The sequence below is a fragment of the Camelus bactrianus genome, chromosome 30 (assembly GCF_048773025.1).
Source record: "Camelus bactrianus isolate YW-2024 breed Bactrian camel chromosome 30, ASM4877302v1, whole genome shotgun sequence".
Classification (NCBI taxonomy): domain Eukaryota; kingdom Metazoa; phylum Chordata; class Mammalia; order Artiodactyla; family Camelidae; genus Camelus; species Camelus bactrianus.
In genome coordinates this window covers 6,782,574-6,791,570 of record NC_133568.1, presented here as the reverse complement: position 1 = coordinate 6,791,570, position 8,997 = coordinate 6,782,574, and positions in this window count along the sequence as shown.

Here is an 8,997-nt window from a genome sequence, read left to right as displayed (position 1 = left end):
GATTAGTTTTGTGGTTACCAGAGGTATGTGTGGAGGAGGGGATTTGGATGAAGGTAGTCAAAAGGTACAAAAGTCCAGTTGTAAAGTAAATAATTACTTGGGATTTAATGCATGACATGATAAATATAACTAGCATTGCCATATGTTACATATGAAATTTGTTAAGAGAATGATTCCTAAGAGTCCTTATCACAAGGAAATTTTTTTTTCAATTTTTTAAAATATTGTATCTATATGAGATGATGGATGTTCACTAAACTTATTGTGGTAATCATTTTAAGATGTATGTAAGTCAAATCATTATTCTGTACACCTTAAACATACACAGTGCTGTATGTCAGTTACACCTCAATAAAGCTGGATTAAAATAAAGTAAAAGTACACTCTTACTGTATCAGTTTGTTGTAGGATTAAATGAGATTATGTATAAAAAGTGATTTTGTAACCTTTAAAGGGTTACAAAATATAAGATGTCAACTTCATCTGAAGTTATTCCAAAACTTTCGAAGAATAGTATTTTTCTATAGATTTTGAGATCATGATAGATTTATAGGTATAGAATGACAGCTCTTAAATTTGCTATTTCACTTGATGACCTGACCAGTTTGTCTACCTCCTGAATATGGATGCTTCTTTTTTTTCAAATTCATTTTTGAATCTGTTGTCCCAACCTAAGGCCTTTTTGCCTGTACCTCTTTAATCAGGATTTATCCATGTAAATTAAGTCATGCTTTCCAAGGCACGACTCAAAAATGTTTCACCTTACGGAGAGTTTCCTGCTACTCCAGTCCCATAAGGAAACATAGTGGAGAGTGGCCAAGATGGCGGAGTAGAAGGATGCTCTTAGCTCACCCTCTCCTACAAATACACTAAGAGAGACATCCATGGACCTACCCATTCACTCAGAATATCTGCTGAACTTTGACAGTATATTGCCTTCTTCAAAAGACAAAATTCCCCCAAAAAACTGTAGGAGAAAAAAAAATAAGAAGAAAAAGGAAATTAGTGTGGGGCCTGTCCCATGTGGAAGGAACAGCAAAGGAGGAAGAGTGCTCTTAGGCTGGGATTCCCCCTCTCTAATGGAGTGCGATGGAGGGGTAATCCCCAAGGCTCAGAGGAGTGCACAGCAGCCATTGGCCAACTGAAATGAGAGAAACTGGCACAAAGTTTCCCTGTGATCCCCAGCCCTAGAGGCGAATGAGCAGGGGTGGGCCAGGACTGGCTGCCTGAGCCAGATGGAGGCTGGGGCTGACTGAGCAGAGGAAGCATCAGAGGGCTGGAGTGTGCTGTGGGCCATGGCTGGGAATGTATACAGAACAGGATAGCCTAGGTCCCCCATTGAAAAAATAGCGACACTGCTGGTGCACAGGCAGGGGAGGGGCACAACGCAGCTGGGCCACAGCCACTGCCTCTGCAAGCCTGCAGCAGTACTGCTGGTGCATTCGCAAAGAGGAGAAGTGGGGCTCAGCCATATTTGCTGGCACATGGCTCTCAGGTGGAGGTGGGGTTGAGATCTGAAATTGCACTCAGGGCTCCACCACCTCACACTCAGGACTGAAATTTGTTTACAGCCCCAGGCAGAAGGGGCCAATTTGCTCCACGAGTGCCTTTGTGAACCCATGCCTCTAAGACAAATGAGCAAGGAGCAGAGCTCTGGCACACAGTGCGGGTGTCGGCTGGTGCAGCATTTTCGGTGGGCCTGCCCACCACATGCAGAGGCAGTGCTGGGGATGGCGCTGACACAGTAGAATGACTGCACAATCACTACAGGTCTGGGGCTCAGCAAGTACAAGTCTCTAAAACAAGTGAGCAGAGTTCACACGATGGGGGCAAGCACAGGAACAGCATTTGGTGATGGGTACAGTGCTGGCCTGATAGCATGCCATGATCCATGTGTATGACCCAGAATGTGGCAGACCTGCACTGTAGCTCTGAGGGCAGAGATGCTGGGGGACACTAGAGCAGAGTACTGACACTCCTGCAGCTCAAGTGGGGACAAAGGCAGAGTCAAAAAATGTACTTGAAGCACTCTAACCCAGCCTATCATGCACCACAGCTCAGAGACAGGTCTGGAAACCTCCTCTCCAACAAAAGGGGAATAGACCAGGCCCCTGTCAGGGCTGAGACAACTACAGGAAAAACGAGGCCGCACTCAACAACCAGGACAGGCACTGACCACCACAACATTGGACACACCCACAATCAATGGGATAAAGGCCAACACACATAGAAGAAAGACATGAAAACCTTCCACAGTAAAAGCAGGACTCATAACAATATCAGAGGTGCACAGTCTACACAGGACTGCATCCTCTAAAAAAAAAAAAAGAGAGAAAAAGACCTTCAAGACCATAGTGGACAGCTGATCTTCCATAATCCACAGTGCCAAAGATATATAAGTAAAATGAAGAGGCAGAGGAACTACTCCCAAACAAACAGAGAAGTCCCCTGAAAAAACAATCAAGGAAATAGACTTCAATAATATACTAGATCATGACTTCAGAATGGGGATGATAAAAGCACTGAAGGAAATGAGAGAGACTATGAATACACATGCAGAATCCTATAAAAAGGAAATAGAAACTAACAAGAGGAGCCAATTAAAAACAGAAAACTCAATGCCTGAGATAAAAGCTGAGTGAAAGGCAGTCAAAAGCAGACTAGATAATGCAGAGGAACAAAACAGTGACTTAGAAGACAGGATAACAGAAGTAACCTGATGAGAACAGCAGACAGAAAACAAAGTGAAAACCAGTAAAAGCAATATAAGGGACCTATGGGATAATATAAAGCATGCCAACCTAAGCATAATAGGGATCCCAGAAGGAAAAGGAAGAGAAAGGGGGATTGAAAGGTATGTAAAGAAATTATGACTGAAAACTTCCAAACCTAAAGAAGGAAACAGATATCAAGTACAGGAAGCAAAGAGGGTCCCAAACAGGAAGCACTCAACCAGACCCACACCAAGACATATCATAGTGAAGATGGCCAAATTTAAAGAAAAAGAAACGATCCTAAAGGCAGCAAGAGAAAAACAAAGAGTGAGTTACCAGGGAAACCCTGTAAGGCTTTCAGCTGATTTCTCTAAACAAACACTGCTGGCCAGAAAGGAGTGACAAAGTACATTCAAAGACCTGAGTGAGAAAAAGCTGCAACCTAGGATACTCTATCCAGCAAGGCTATCCTTTAGCCTAGAAGGAGAGAGAAAGAATTTCACAGATAAGAAAAAACTAAAAGAATTCAGTGATACTAAATCTATGCTAAAACAAATATCAAAAGGTCTTCTCTAAATAGAAAAGAAGCAGGATGTTATGAAAGGAGAAAACCATAATTGGAAATGAGATAACTACATTGAGTTGCAAGAGAATAAATGAAGATGTAAAAGAGGACATCAAAATCATTAAAGGTGGGAGAGGGGAGCAAGAAAACATAGATTAAAAAATTTTTTTTCATTCCCCTTAGGATGTGTTTGAGCTTATATGACTATCAGTTTAAAACAAAAATATACACTAATGGGTTAATATACTTGAAAAAGAGGGTAACCACAAATCAAAAGCATACAATAGAGTCACAAAAACCAAAAAGAAACCAAGCTAATATGAAAGAAAATTATCAAACCACAAAAAGAAAAAGAAAGGAACCAAGAAGAAATATCAAATCAACAAGAAAATTAAGTTTAAAATGGCAATAAACACACATTTATCAAAAATTATCATAAATGTCAATGTTCTAAATGCTCCAAACAAAAGACATAGAGTGGCAGATTGGACAATAAAACAAGAACATACAGTATGCTACATACAAAAGACCCCCTTTAGGGTGAAGGACACATATGGATTGAAAGTGAGAGGAAGGCAAAAGATTTTCATGCAAATGGAAATGACAAGAAAGCAGGAGTGGTAATACTTATATCAGACAAAATGGCTTTAAAACAAAGGCCATAAAGAAAGATAAAGAAGGATACAATATAATGATTAAAGGAGTGATACAAGATGAGGATATTACACTCATTAACATATATGCACCCAAAATAAGAGCACCTAAATACATAAAGCAAATAGTAAAAGACAAAAAGGGAGAAATTGATGGGAACAAAATCATGGTAGGAGACTTTAACACCCCACTAACACCATTGGACAGATCTTCCAGATCGAAAAATCAATAAGGCAATGGAAAAGCTAAATGACATAATAGAACAGTTGGACTTGGTTGATATTTTTAGGACATCACATCCCCCTAAAACAGAATAAACATTCTTTTCATGTGCACGTGGAGCATTCTGTAGGATTGATCGAGTAGTTGGGCACAAAAGAGGCCTCAACAAATTGAAGAGGATAGAAATTATTTCAAGAATCTTTTCTGACCACAAAGCCATGAAACTAGAAATCAACCACAGAAAAACAAATGGGAAAAAAAACACAGCATATATATTAAACAACATACTACTAAATAACCAGTGGGCTAATGGCAAAATCAAACAAGAAATTAAAAAATACTTTGAGACAAACGGCAATGAAAACACAACCCCACAAACCTATGCTATGTGCCAAAACAGTCCTAATAGGGAAGTAAATAGTGATACGGGCTTTCCTCAAAATACAAGAGCAATCTCAAGTAAACAACCTACCCTATCACCTAAAAGAATTAGAAAAACAAAAGCAAGTAAAGCCTAAAATCAGCAGAAGGAAGGAAATAATAAAGATCAAGGAGGAAATAAATAAAATAGAGATTAAAAAAAAATACAAAAATCAGTCAAATCAAGGGTTGGTTTTCTAAAAGAGTAAACAAAATTGACAAACCTTTGGCCAAGCTCTCCAAGAAGAAAAGAGAGAGAACACACAAAATAAGAATGAAAAATGGAGAAATTACAACCAGTACCATAGAAATAAAAAAAGAGAGAGAATACTATGAACAACTATATGGAAGCAAACTGGACAACCTAAAAGTAATGGACAAGTTTCTGGAAACATACTGAATCAAGAAGAAACAGACCATTCGAACAGAATGATCACTAGAAATGAAATAGAATCAGCAATTAAAAAATCTTACTACAAGCAAAAGTCCAGGACCAGTTTGCTTCACTGGAGAATTCTACCAAACATACAAAGAAGAACTCATACTCAGTCTCAAACTCTTCCAAAAGATTGAAAAGAAGAGAATACTCCCAAACTCATTCTATGAAGCCACCATCACCCTAATACCACAATCAGAAAAGGACACTATGAAAAAAGAAAATTACAGGCCAATATCATTGTTGAACATAGATACAAAAATCCTCAACAAAATATTAGCAAACAGAATCCAACAGCACATAAAAAGATCATTCACCATGATCAAATCAGATTAATCCCAGGGTCACAAGGATGGTTCAACATACGCAAGTCAATCAATGGGATACACCACACCAACAAAAGAAAGGACAAAAATCACACGATCATCTAAATTGATGCAGAAAAAACATTTGATAAAATTCAAAACCCACTTATGATAAAAACTCTTACTAAATTGTGAATAGAGAAAACATATCTCAACAAAATAAAATCTATTTATGACAAACCCACAGCCAGTATAGTACTCAATGGTGAAAAACTGAAACCCTTCCCACTAAATCTGGAACAAGACAAAGATGCCCACTCTCACCACTTCTATTTAACATAGTACTGGAAGTCCTAGCCAGAGCAATCAGGCAAGAAAAAAAAGGGGGGAGTGGGATTCAAATTGGAAGAGAAGAGGTAAAATTGTCACTATATGAAGATGATAAGATACTATATATAAAAATCCCTAAAAGCACAGAAGAACTATTAGAGCTGATAAAAGAATTCAGCGAGTAGCAGGATGCAAGATCAACATACAGAAATCAGTGGAATTTCTTTACACTAATGATGAAATAGCAGGAAAAGAAAGTAAAGAAACAATCTTTCATAAAATCACATCCAAAACAATGAAATACTTAGCAATAAATCTGACCAAGGAGATGAAAGATATATACATGGAGAACTACAAAACATTGATTAAGGAAATTCAAAATGACTTAAAGAAATGGAAAGATATCTCATGCTCTTGGATTGGAAGAGTCAATTCAATATTGTTAAAATGTCCATACTACCCAAGGCAATCTACAGATTTAATGTGATCCCTATCAAATTACTCAGGACATTTTTCACAGAACTAGAACAAATAATCCTATAATTTATATGGAATCACAAAAGATCCAGAATTGCCAAAGCATTACAGAAGATAAAGAATGAAGCTGGAGGAATAACCTCCCAGACTTCAGACAATATGACAGAGCTACAAACAAAACAGCATAGTATTGATAAAAAACAAACAAACAAACAAACAAAAAAAACAGACCTACGGATCAATGGAACAGAACAGAGAGCCCAGAAATAAACCTACAGACCTACAGTCAACTAATCTTTGACAAAGGAGACAAGAATATACAATGGAGAAAAGACAGTCTCTTCAGCAAGTGGTTTTGGGAAAACTGGTCAGCAGCATGTAAATCAATGAAGTTAGAACACTCTCTCACACATACACAAAAATAAACTCCAAATGGCTTAAAGACTTAAATATAAGACAAGACACATTAAGTCTCCTAGATGGAAACAGACAAAACATTATCTGATGTACAGCTCAGCAATGCTCTCCTAGGGCAGTCTACTCAAGCAATAGAAATAAGAGCAAAAAATTACAAATGAGACCTAATTAAATTTATAAGCTTTTGCATGGTGAGGGAAACCATAAATAAAACAAAATGACAACCTACAGAATGGGAGAAAATGTTTGCAAATGATGAAACTGACAAAGGTTTAATTTCCAGAATAAAGAAACAGCCCATACAACCTAATAACAAAAAAAACCAAGCAACCCAATCCAAAAATGGGCAGAAGACCTAAACAAGGAATTCTCCAAGGCAGACATACAGATGGCAAATAGGCACATGAAAAAATGCTCAATATGGCTAATTATCAGAGAAATTCAAATCAAAACTACAATGAGGTATCATCTCACACAAGTCACAATGACCATCATTCAAAAGTCCACAAACAATAAATGCTGGAAAGTGTATGGAGATAAGGGATCCCTCCTACACTGTTGGTGCAGCCATTATGAAAAACAGTCTGGAAATTCCTCAAAAGGCTAAAAACCCTATAATCCAGCAATCCCACTCCAGGGTGTATATCAGGAGGGAACTCTAACTCAAAAAGATACATGCACCCCAATGTTCATAGCATCACTATATACAATAGCCAAGACATGGAAACAACCTAAATGTCCATCAACAGATGACTGGATAAAGAAGTTGTGATGTATTTATATGTGGAATACTACTCAGCCATAAAAAATAAAGTAATGCCATTTGCAGCAACATGGATGCACCTAGAGATATTCATTTTAAGTGAAGTAATTCAGAAAGAGAAAGAAAAATACCATATTATATTACTCATAGGTGGAATCTTAAAAAAAGAAAAAATAGTGGACACTAATAAACTCATCTACAAAACAGAAACAGACATGCAGACATAGTAAACAATCTTATGGTTACCAGGGGAAAGAGGGTGGGAAGGGATAATTTGGGGAGTCTGAGATTTCCAATTGTTAGCCATTATATATAAAAACAGATTTTTAAAAAAGTTTCTTCTTTATAGCTCAGAGAACTATATTCAATATCTTGTAATAACCTTTAATGCAAATGAATATACGTATGTATCTGCATGACTGGGACACTGTGTTTTACATCAGAAATTGACACATAGTAACTGAATGTACTTGAGTAAAAAAAAAGAAAAGGAAGCATAGAAGAATCATTTGGGCTGGAGATGTGTCCCATCAGTGCCTTTAAATCAGAATTGCTCTTAAGTTTCTTCTCTTTACAAAAGACAAAGCTCAGAATCACTCTTTATATCCACAATCGAGTAGACAAGACACCGATGTTCCCTCTGGACAAGGGCTTAGGAAACAGAGATTTATATTATGCCTGCTTTTGCCCTATACAGAAGGGTTTCTTGAGGAATAGAAATAAGAATACTTTTCAGATTGGTTTACATATTTCTCCAAAAGTGAATTTGATTATTGGCAGCTAAGAATTAAGCTTGAGGGTGGGAAGGGATAACTTGGGAGTTTGAGATTTCCAGATACTGACTGGTATGTGTAAAATAGATAAACAAGTTGATACTGTAGAGCACAGGGAAATGTATTCAATACCCTGTAGTAGCTCATGGTGAAAAAAATTAAAAAATGAATATATGTATATTCATGTATGACTGAAGCATTGTGCTGTACACCAGATGCATTGTAAACTGACTATATCTCAATAAAAAATAAAAATAAATAAAAATAAAGACACAAATGAACACACACAAAAAAGAATTAAGCTTGAGAGCAAACTGATGAACAATAAAAGCCTAGTCTTACTTCATGTTTCTCATTTAATGCTACACCATCCGAATATCCTAGAAAAAACCAAACAACCCAATCCAAAAATGGGCAAAAGACCTAAACAAGAAATTCTCCAAGGAAGACATACAAATGATCAATAGGCACATGAAAAAATGCTCAATATCACTAATTATCAGAGAAATGCAAATCAAAACTACGATGAGGTATCACCTCACACTAGTCAGAATGGTCATCATTAAAAAATCCACAAATGACAAATGCTGGAGAGGCTGTGGAGAATGGGGAACCCTCCTACACTGCTGGTGGGAATGCAGTTTGGTTCAGCCACTGTGGAAAACAGTATGGAGATTCCTCAAAAGACTAGGAATAGACTTACCGTATGACCCAGGAATCCCACTCCTGGGCATATATCCAGAAGGAACCCTACTTCAGGATGACACCTGCACCCTAATGTTCATAGCAGCACTATTTACAATAGCCAAGACATGGAGACAGCCTAAATGTCCATCAACGGATGACTGGATAAAGATGTGGTATATTTATACAATGGAATACTACTCAGCCATAAAAACCGACAACATAACACCATTTGCA